At 40.0% G+C, this 11,924-nt stretch overlaps 1 pseudogene; it reads right to left on the reverse strand.

The window, feature by feature from the left end:
• Positions 1-8,489: 8,489 nt before the first annotated feature.
• LOC147419159 (uncharacterized) lies at positions 8,490-10,650 on the reverse strand (annotated as a pseudogene).
• Between the last annotated feature and the right edge of the window lie 1,274 nt (positions 10,651-11,924).

The raw sequence follows: 11,924 nt of genomic DNA on the forward strand, positions 1-11,924 counted from the left end.
ATGGCTTGTGCTGTTGCTGAATTTGCCAAGACTTCTTTTGTCTGCATTCGATGAATGATTCTACGATAGAACCATTCAAATAGTGCTCTCAAACTGTTAGCCTTGATTCGAGAGCCACCATGTCGTGTGTGCCTGAAATAAGCATTTCTCGCCATGTAATGAGACTTTTCCATCCCTTGGGTATTCCATATTGCCGGGTTCCCATACTTTTGTATAAAATATGGTAAATGATTGAAGATGATGTGCTAGATATGAAAACAGATTAGTTAGAATGTTTTACACTCACATATTTGCACATAAGAGAGAATGAAATACACGATAATACCATGTAGTGAGTAATCTGGGTGTCTGTCCATGCTGTCTTGAATGATTTTTTCAGAAGGTTGAGATTCTCCTTGAACTTGTTCATATCACCTTGTGACCAGTCATCTTTGTCGCACATCAAAAATAGGATGTCTATTGATCGCCAAACCTCAGCCTTCGCGTTACGAGTAGTTGGTTCTTGGTCTTTGACTGCAATGTGTAGCTTTTTCCAGCTCTGATACTCTACCTTGCTAACATAATATGTGTTATATATTTTTCCATGTTTTGTTAGCTTCGGATCTCTTGTACCTTGGGGTTTAGATAAAAACCTCCGTGCCTTCACCCCACCGATGGATGGTTTGCATGGGACATCCTTCTCAGCAGTTGATCTCTTTTCATCCCGCTGGATTTTCACATTGCCACCATGAAGCCCCATATCCGACAGTACCATTTCTAAGCACTGCAAGGCTACTTGTCATTCTGCCGAGTTCTTAATCTTCCAAGCAAACCCGATATATAAGTAGACCAATTTCTCCACAATTCTACAAACGGCATGCATTGTACAAATGTGGACATTCACAAGTGGTATTTTCAAAACCGATCGAAAAGCACGATCCTCAATGTGACGTGTTGGAGCTTTTCTCCACCACTTTGGGTCCATGACCTTTGCAGGCTCCATGCAGAACAAACACAGCAACTTTGCCATTGCACCCATTCCACAATTATACATGCACTTTAATGTTTTGAGGTCACCTGCAAGATGCCACTGAACTTGAAAGTATCCCCTTCCATCTAGACGTAGTACCTCTCCCTGGTAAGTCTGTCGATCAATCACCTCCGGAATATTAGTTCGATGGAACACCCAATATAGAATCTCATGATCTTCTTTCTTTACCTGCAACACAAAATAAATGAGACTTAAGTAGATGTGAACATTTGAGCTTACCTGAGAATCTCGCTTACCTCAAACGCACCAAGCCACCATATGTTAGATTGTGATTGAACACTAAAATATAAAGGATCATCACTGGGACACTTTGAGAGGGCTCTATTCATTAAAGTAATAGTAACACGCTCTAGCTTTTTCTCTTTAACAAGCTCACACTCATCCAGTTTTAACACAAAATGTAATACCCCTCGTGACTCTTCAAATGTGATGTTGTAAAACTCCACCATTCTCTTTTGTAATATCCGCAGGTCCATAAAAATATTGTTGAACTCATCATATGCCATGTTTTCTCCATGGCCACTGTAAGTTGCTTTAATATGAAAGGGCTGTCTAAGATATTCTCCCTGTGCCTCGTTAAGTTGAAGCCTCTCTTTCCAAACACTTGAGGCTGATGGTAGAAGTTTGGAATTTATACCCTTCTTAACAAATATGGATGAGACAGACTTTTGGATAGCCGAATATCCTCTTTTGCTTACACCAAGTGAATCAAGTGTGCCTTGTATCTCTTTTGCAGGCACTGAGTTCTCTGAAATAAAGCGGTCCACTACATTTCGTTGTAGGACCTTAAACTTCTTGTCATGTACTATATCTGCTGCCAGGCTTCTACTTATAAGTGGCTTCAATCTCTTTCCTATATTGGCTTTGGGGTCAATGTTTTCCTTGTCAGGATAGATTGAATCTCTACATGAAGACAATGCATAAGTAAATAACAGAAAATTTGCTTCACTAACACTATTTAGGCACATGAAAACAATGCATAACAAGAAAAAACAAAAAGATTACTTAACTAAGACAATGTAGCCAACCAAGAAGCATCACCTTAATGCTCGGATTCTTTTCTTGAGACCTCCTGATGAAACCTGCAATGTTTCAAGATTGCGCAATTTCTTCTTTCGGATGGTGTCCTTCATTTGACAACTTCGCACCTTTCCTTTCAGTTCTTGTACCTCTGTTTTATGTTGCAAAATGGTAACCTGATCTGTAGAATGTAAATGTGAAAGGCGAACAATCTCACATTGTTGAGCTTGGAGAATGCCCTTGTAAGTTTCAGCTTCTCTTGTAAGAGATTTACAATAACCCAGAAGGCCCTTTTCTCCATCACGAGCAAAGGTCAATAAGCTTGTAGGATTGACAAATGGTGGAGACGCATTAGTCATTGGATTCTTAGGGTAGAGAGAGCCTCTCGTCCAGATATCTATGTGTTTAGCTCCCTGAGCTCTGAGCGTGTCTATGGAAGCGAGAGGTATATGTGTGTTTGTTTTACTGCGCTTAATCAATGGTTGGTACTCATTGTCCAAATCAATGTGAAGGTGATATTTGGCTCGTTTCTGGGTAACATTTGTTCCATTTGAGGAGTGCGCCATTAGCCAAATGTGCAGGTTTAATGGAAAGTGAATAGCGGTTGCGCCTTCGTCCCTCCATGTTAGCCTCATTCCCTCCATATTGACGAGGTTCATTCAATGCAGCTGAAAAGAGGATTTTCCCTCAATCACTACGAACGAATATTCAGAAGAGTAAGGAATCTACTTAAAGTACACTTTTTGAACTTTTACTATGAAAGACCCAGCTCTATTATTTGCCATTTTTTCTAGAGAGAGAGTGCAAAAAATACATTTTCTTAGAAGGCCCTCCAAATGACCTCCGAAATTCCCTAATGAATTTGGACCTTTGAAATAATGAAAATCTGGGCTATGAATAGCCTAATCTGCAATTCACCGTGATTGGTGCCTTTGTTCGTCCGATTAGAAGCTCGATTTGCAATGCAATTGCTTGTACCTACCTGTTTCTAGCATGCAAAATTTTGAAATTTGTCTGTCCCTCAAACGGCTTTGAGTTGATCGTTTTCAGTTGTTCTTCTGCTGATCTGGTTCGCTTTGCGATGTGTAATTATTTTGGCTTTGCTTTTTTTGACTTGCTTGCTTTTGCGCAGTTTATAGTCTGTGATTTAGTTTTTTTGCTTCTTTTTGCCTCTTTTGACGACTTTCTTTTTATTTTTATTAATTTTTTGTAAAATTTTAAAGTATTTTTATGATTTTATATGTTTTTTGAGAATGTTTTGATTTTTAAGAAATTTTATTGGTAACTTTCTATTTTTTAATGAATTTGGTAATTTTTATGGTATTTTTTAAGGTTTTTTGAAATTTTTATGATTTATTGTGATCTTTCCTGTCAATTTTTGATATTTTAATGAATTTTCTAAATTTTTAAGAAATTTATCTGTGTAATTTTTGATTTTTTGTAAGATTTTTGATTTCTTGATAAATTTTTGATGATTTTTCCAATTTTTTGTAAAGTTTGAAACCTTTTTTGGATTTTTGAATTGTTTTTTGTGATATTTAAAGGTTTTTTTGTTTCTTTATTTTTGACTAATATACAAATAAATAAAATGAAAGTGAGAGAAAAGAAAATGAAATGAAATTTAAAGGGAATGAAAAAGAAATGAAATGAAATTGATAAGAAACAAAATGAAATGAATAAAGAAGTCAACGACAAAAAGAAGGAAAAAGACAAGGCTCCAACGGTTGAGAAAAGAGAGAAAGAGAGGTCCCCTTTTTTTTTCTTTGTCTTCTTGTCTTAATGAATTGTGTGTGTAGGGGTTCGTTCACACATGTATGTGTGTGTGGTGGTTGACGACGTTCACGCGTATAGAGGAGGGAGACGAGAGAATTAAAGTTAGAGAGAGAGAGAGAGAGAATGACAGTGACCTGGCACATAGTACGAGAGAGAGAGAGAGAGAGAGAGAGAGAGAGAGAGAGAGAGAGAGAGAGAGAGAGAGAGTCAACACTTTTCGGTGCAACAACACGAGCCCGCAAAATTTGAAAATCACTGTCGAATTTGCCACGAACGTCGATGCCGTATTGGATTGCATGCCAAGGTTTGAAAAATCTTGCCGATCGGCAGCGAAGCTCAAAAAATGATTTTTTAAAGTTTCAAACGTCCAAAAGTGCCAAAATTAAGCCGAAAATCACCCGAGCACACAAAAAATCATTTGAAAATGCCAAAAAATCACAATAAATTCTTGGAAAATTCTAGAACTCTCTAAAAATCATCGACAATCCCAATCGAACACTTTCCACATGCATAAGCACACCAAAGATAGCAATTTTATCAAGAACGCAATTTACAACAAAATCAATAACTCGACCCCCGAAAATAGCGAAACGCTCAAAAGTCAACTAAAGAGGACACAAATGCGCTCAAAATGATGCCGTAAATGCGCACACAAAACAACTCGTAAAGATCACACGATATCAATTTTTACGGAATTAATGCAAAAATTATACGAAAAATATCTAGAAATTTTCTAAAAATTCTCCATACATAGGGGATTAGTGCAGCCAAGTAAAATCGCAAAAAGCCCATCAATTCAATTGTGGATTAATTTGATCAATAAAATCCAAACTAGGCAATTAAACCGGCAAAATTAGTGACAAAATTAGGTCAAAAATTTGACGCATTTGGAGTGTGTAAATCCCTGTTTTGAACTCAAAAACGTAGCAATTAACCATTACACACATCAAATATGCAATCAAAACATTGAATTAATTATGCACATGAAGCACTTTTTAGGCACATACATGTACGGATAATGCTAGATTCAAAGTTGCAGGATTCACAAGAATCAAAGACAAACCTTGCAGACAAAGGTAAAGTTAAAGTGGACCTTAAACCAATTAACACAAAAGGTGTGACAGTATATGCCTCTATGTCAAAAAACCCTCATGGATCAGCTTCTTTGAGCAAGTCAAGATTTCAAAACTTCAAGTCGATTGCTGACCCAATTGAAACCTCTAAGGAGACACCCAGAAAAGCAAAAATATATCAGCCCAAGTACTCAAGAAAGCAAAGAAAAGTCAAGCACGTGTTTGTTCTGAGCAATTTAGTTAAAGTCAATGATCTGGTTTGGGTTAAAGATGGGAAATCAACAGAGAAAGACAAACACATGAGATGGATAGCATCACAATGGAGCTTAAAAGAACAAGAGTACTGTGGAGGTAACAGACAAATATGGGTACCAAAATCGCAGGTAAGGGCATATGAAGTAATGTCAAGTCCCTCCCAAGAAAGAAGGCCCACAAGGTATCAACATCGACAATATCCTAAGATACCTAAGAAGTAGGTATACAACAGAACAACATCAAAAAATGTTGAAGTCTACCACAACTCTCAAGAGGATACAGAACAAAGACGGATCTCAAAGAATGTTCTCTTGGAGAAGGATTCTACATAGGTTATACAAAGGGGCCCTTTAAGGAGTTTGACTTACCTCTCTCTACCAAAACGGGTGCATGGATAAATTTTTGCAAACAAACTCCAAAGTTGGCGGAGGTTTGACAATTAGAATGTCCTCTTCAAGCTCTACCTATTGAATATACCACGCCATGAAATTCCTCGTATTTTAGAAGATTCTTTTTTTTATTCACTTAGATTTCGACAGAGTTGTCACATTATAGGTGAATAAAAAAAACAATCTTCTAAAATATGAGAAATTTTATGGAGTGTTATATATCAGTAGATAGAGCTTGAAGAGGACATTCTAACTATCAATCCTCTGCCAACTTTGGAGTTTGTTTGCAAAAATTTATCCATGCACCCATTTTGGTGGAGAGAGGTAAAGTCAAACTCCTTAAAGGGACCCTTTCTGAGTCCAAATTTCACCTAATGATTTGGCTACCAGTCAACCACAAGCCAATTGCAACTACACCAGACCTGCATGAAGATCTCAAGAACTCAACAAAATCTAGAGCGAAGCAAGGTCAACAAAGGAGTTACAAAAGTCATCAAGAGATTTGGATTCCTAAGTCTTCCAATGTTGCTAGTCAAAAGTCAAATGTCAATGATCAACAGAGGCCTACAACAACATCAAAGACTCCTATCAATAGGCCTAAATGGAGAATCAAATAGATAATGGAGTCTTCATAGTCAAAGAAAGGACAACCCAACCAACATGAATGTAGATTCAAAGAAGATAAAAAAGGTATGGCAAAAGAAACCTTCAATGCCAACTTGGTCCTTTACTAATCCTCTTTTAGCTCAATTTTACCTGAAGAAATGTTTATAGTAAGCATAAGAATGTAAAAATTCAAGTCACCAGGGTGCAAAAAACACTCTTTGGCATAGTGAGAGTCGGGCTGCTGAGCCATAAAATGAGCAAAGCATTAGTCCCAAAGCTTCAAGTCATATTAAACTCAGTGCTAAGAGTCATATTTATTAGGCTTACGCTCAAGCTGAAAGAGTTGAGCATATCTAAATCCATGTGGATCATGCTGGATGAGATGAGCCTAATAGTCAAAGTCTATTAACTTACAATTGGTGGAGTGTGGTAGAGTCCAACAATCACGCACAATGCACCATAAGATAAGAGCACATATCCTCGTCAACGAAAACCATTCTTAAAGGGGTGCCAGATTGCAAAGCCATGTCATATGCTTTTATAGCTACACCAGCTTTCTGAAGAACCCCGCAAAATCTTTCTTGCACAGCATATTATTTTCCATGCATTTCTGTGTGCATAAATAGGATGTCCCACCATTTGACATATGCATTACTCCTTTTTGCTTCCATCTATGCACCTTTAGTGGACTACAACAGGAAAACCAATGTTCCATCATGGTACCCTTTCATATTTGCTACCTTTTTATTTCCATATCTATCAGCAAATAATCCCTTGAGTACCCTTTTAATATTTCCAATGCTAATAAGTACTCCAATAATGCATGTATCCCAAAGACACTTTTTTCCCACTGGGTTTTTTCCCTTTGGTCATCCAGGTATTATACCCTAATTTAGAACCCCATCATTCTACTTCCCTTGTACATAATTTTCACTAATAAACAGTAGCCTCATCATTATGTTATTACAATGGAAAAATGTGATATCATCTCTCACATCAGACCTATTCAGACCAATGAAGATGCTTCAACAAATTAAACCTCATCAACAATTCAATGAAAAATGAAGACAATCAATCCATCGACAACCAATCAAAACCTTCCACAGCCTCCACAGACACTTTTCAACAGTGTCCGATGACGGGAACTAAAATCGGAAAGGGGGAATGTTAACTGAGTCAACGTCAGTTAACAGGAGCTGTTAAAGACCGAAGCTGTACGGATGCACATCGAGGATGAATACAAAGAAGCAGTGAAGATTAGAGCTACATATTTTACACATGTTCCCAAAATGGTCATGTATTGTAAATTCCCGATTTATTTCAAGCCATTGTAATATTTTAATGTGTTATGGGCTCAGTGGGAGTTTCAAGCTGTAAAGAACATGTCAATTAGTGTGCCTAGGTTGCAGATTTAGTAAGTGGTGGAGCCCTAAAGGCCTTGGGCTCTTGGACATTGCATATTTTTACCCTAGGTATATAAGGCAGTGTGTAAAAGAAATTAGGGTTCTCAAGCTCATTTGTTGAGAGCACTCTTTGGTGAGAGCTCTTGAGGTGTGTGTCTATGGATTCCTTGATCTTTTCTTTGCTCATGTGACTTGATTAACACTAATCAATGCTTAATTATCTTTCATTATGCCTCTCTCATGGTTCTTATGATTGCTAATGATTCTTTGATTAGCTAGATCATAAATAATTAGTGGTTAATCTCTCTCTAATCTTTTGTGATTGCCCTCTTTTGATTGTGTGTGCATGTAGGTTTGATTGGAGTGTGGTGCTTGATAGATCTATGTGTGTGTGCTTGCAATTAGTGTGTTGCATGATAGGATTACTGTTGTCGGCATCTTGCAATCGTTAGTGTGTGCGATTGGGTTGATTGAAGGTGAAGGGAAGTGGATGTGGATATTGCCTATCATTGTGGCTTAGCTCCTCCATAGGCCGAGAATCTCATCTCATAGAGTCACCATTTGTGTTGCCATGATTAGCTCACTAATCATGTGAGTGTTTCGCCGGGTAGCTCATCCCTCTAGATTGATAATTTTGTTGGTCATTGGAGCTATGCAATGATGGATCCCCCAACAAAGAGAGAGAGAGAGAGAGAGAGAGAGATTCTACCCAAAGCTATTAACAATAACTCCTTAGCTGGTTAGAAGCTCGAGCATAGCTAGATACATCATTAGGAAAAATACATTAACATTCAAAACATGGCAACACTCATGTCATCCAAAATTTACATAGCAATAAGTTGAGAGATGTAATACAAAAAACCTCCATCAATGCATCGGGCCTAAACTGCCCTTAGCAACGCAAGGATAGCCGCTACCCCATAGGTGCCACCATCTCCACTCAACTGTGATGTGGAGTCCTCATCCATTGACACCTTCCTGCCCGCCTCACCTTCCCCATCCCCATCCATTTATGCATCCTTTCCTTGAGCACCAGTAGCATCCCCTTCATCAATTCCATCCACACTGTCTCCATCATCCCTGCTATCCTCCCCATAATCCCCACCATCATCATCACTTTTATCACTCTCACTCTTGCCATTTTCTCATCATCCCCACTACCCTCAGTCCCTTTGTCACTCCTGTCCCCATCTCCCTCTTCCTCATGATCCTCTTGACCTTGTTTGTCACTCCCTTTCCCACTCCCTTGGTCATCATCAACTTCTTCATCCTCCCTACCGTCACCATCACCGATACCATATTCCTCCCCTATCTCTTCATCCTCACTTATGGGACTCAAGCTCCAAACACGCCACTGCACAAATAGGTTATGTAAACCTGGGCAATGTTAGATAGTGTAGACCTGAGCGTTGATGGGCAACAAAAAGAGAGAGAGAGAGAGAGAGAGAGAGAGAGAGAGAGAGAGAGAGAGAGAGACTCACATGGCATTTGTAGCCTTTTCGTATCTTCCTTACTATAGCATATTTCTTCATCTCTTGCACAACATCAGTCTTTTGCATTCGAGCCGCCACAAAGTCAAGGAGAAAGTCATCTTTGGTGCATTGTACTTTCTTCTTCTTGATACAATCCCAGGCTTCCAAGCCCCTAATTTATGCCCTTGCTTGAATAGCCTTGCAACTCAACTCGTACTTGCAGTCCATGTCTTCAAATTGCTCTTGCCGCAGGTAACCTATCTCTTTGTGTAGACTTTGGAATGGGGTTTAAAGCAGCACCAGTCACCCTCCCTCCTTCTCTATGTAGAATCTCTACCCTCAGCCCATGTTTCTTATGAATGTGGTCCACCATACGTTGCTGCTTGTCCATCCACGTGTTTCTACTTGGGCAAGCCGGATTTTCTCGACACATCCGGACAAGATTCCCATCAACATAAAGCTCTGCATATGGCCAAGATGACTTCAATGAGTCAGCTCTCTGCAAATGTATAAAAGAACATACCTGCATAGCTTTAGAAATGGTAGGAACCCTTATTAACCCAAATATAAACCCGGGCATGCCCGAGACTAAATGTAGACCCGGGTCAGAGAGGGACTCACAGGACTGACGCTCAATGGTTGAGAGGTGCCGGCCCTTATTCGCTTGGATGTCTGAACCAGACCCTTCTACTTCAAGAAACTTTCTCTTACTACCTTTGGCTTCTTTTACGGTGGCAATTGCAGCATTTGGCTTGGGCTTCTCCTACAGTTGAAGCTTTCCCTTCCCCTTTTCAATTGGCCACCTTGGGTTGTTTCTCCACCTCATGACCCTTGAAGTGGACAGTGGAGGGCTTTTGAACCACATATGAACCTTTCTCCTTAGGCTTCACAAGAGCCTTATTTGCATCAGAACCCTTCATTGGGACCTTCTCCTTGGGATTTCCTCTTCGTATAGGAACCCTTTGCTTGGATTTTCTCTTTCGGCTTCACAAGCAGCCTCTTCCCATCCACACTCTGGCTTGATCGCATCTAGCTTTACCATTTGGTCCTTCATCGGGTTTAACATCTACCCACAAACAAAACCTTGGGATCAACCCACATTATAAAGAGAAGGCATGAAATGCAACCTTTTAGCACCACGAACTTGACAAATAAACCTGGCCAATCTCGGCATGGCATGAAAACTTGGGCAAGCTCGACGTGAAAACATGTGCTCAACATGTAAACCCAGGCAAGCCCAAGTTGGAAAAGGTGAACATACCTTCACCCCTCGCTTTGTCGCTAACTCCACAACAACGGTATCCTCATGCGGCATTTGAGACATGTCCTCGTCCAAAGGTATGGATGTCTTCTTGCCCTTCTCAACACACTGCACAAAGACAAACAATTAGAGCACAAACCCATGGCCATGAATAGGCATAATCCCTAACATACCTGCATTTTCTTGGGACTGACCTCGTGTAATACTTGGACCTCTATTTCTTTCTCCTTCTCAGCACCCTACAGTTAGCAGAAACGGATTTCAGTGAGCACTCCCATAGCCATGCCTCTGCGCTAGTGTAAACCTGGACATACTTGATTTCGGCGAACAGTGGCCTCAATGTCATCTCTAGCATCAGAGCTTTCCATTGTATGCCTATCCTCATGAAACTTTGATCTTTTTTTTGGATTGTGCCAGGCTTTGCAGGAGGTTTCTTATCACCCTTAACCCCCTTGACATGGAGCTTACTTGGATTCATAGAAGGAGGAGTGGGAGGGGGATCATCCTCCTCCCTTTCCTCGGCCACCACCACCTTTGTTGTGACCTGCAACGTGGTTTGTGCAAGGGTGAGAATCCCAAGCCCGCCTCGTGCCCTAAACCTAGGCTAATCGAGCAGCACCTTAAACCCTTACATGTTCACTATCTGGCATGTCTGTCTCCCCTCCTGGTGAAAAAAGGTCGTATTTTGTCATAATAACTAATATCTAATTTTCCTAAATGATTTTCTCATGTTAAACTGATCATTTAATATGGGGAAGTACCAGGGGAGAAAAAGCTAGAATATTGGTTAAGCTGGCAGACCGGTCCTAGTAGGGATCCAAAGGAAGGAGTATAGGGATCCAAAGGGGGGGCCTTCTACAAAAGATCAATGATCATCGATGGTCTTCAAAGACCCTAAGGTTCAGCCCATTAAGACTTTCAAAATACTAAGGTTCCAAAATTCAATAAAAAGTGCAATGGTCAAACCTTAGGGAAATTGGATACCTTTGAGAAGACCAAAAAAGTCTTTCCAAATCCCTAGATGGGAGGGGGAGATCCCTTTTAGTAGGGAATGAGAGAGAAACACACACACACACACACTCTTGCAAGCCCTTTACACAAAGGGAATAGGGGACACATGTCAGCTCCCTATCCCAGTTGGCCCCAAGGTGCACTCAAATCCTATTGGATGGCCATAGAGTCACGTGGACCAATGAGAATTAGGATAGAGTACATCTAGTATAATTCATTTTAAAACATTTGATAAAAGAACCAATAGGAATTAAGCTCTCTAGAAGACTATTGGATAGTCTCCCAAGGGGTCCAATGAGCATTCAACAGCCCAATGGCCTGATTCCTATTGGCTAGAAGACAAAGGGGTCCAATGAGGGTTTAGTTGCATTAATTAAATACCTAAAGCTCTCACAAAATGGAAAAGGGGGACACATGTCAAAAGGCTATCACTTATGCTTCTCAATCATCATTGGCTAAACTTTGCAGGGTCCAATGGCGTGCCAGCATGAGTAAAATCCAAGAGGGGTCGACCAAGAGAGAGAGAGGGGGCTGATTTTGGCAAGGCATTATCCCACACACACTCACACAATCTCATGTGTGAAGCAAAGAATACTCTCTCTCCTTCTCAAGCTTTAATAAAAAGCTCATC

The sequence above is a fragment of the Adiantum capillus-veneris genome, chromosome 29 (assembly GCF_014529385.1).
Source record: "Adiantum capillus-veneris isolate H3 chromosome 29, ASM1452938v2, whole genome shotgun sequence".
In the NCBI taxonomy this organism is placed as follows: Eukaryota; Viridiplantae; Streptophyta; class Polypodiopsida; order Polypodiales; family Pteridaceae; genus Adiantum; species Adiantum capillus-veneris.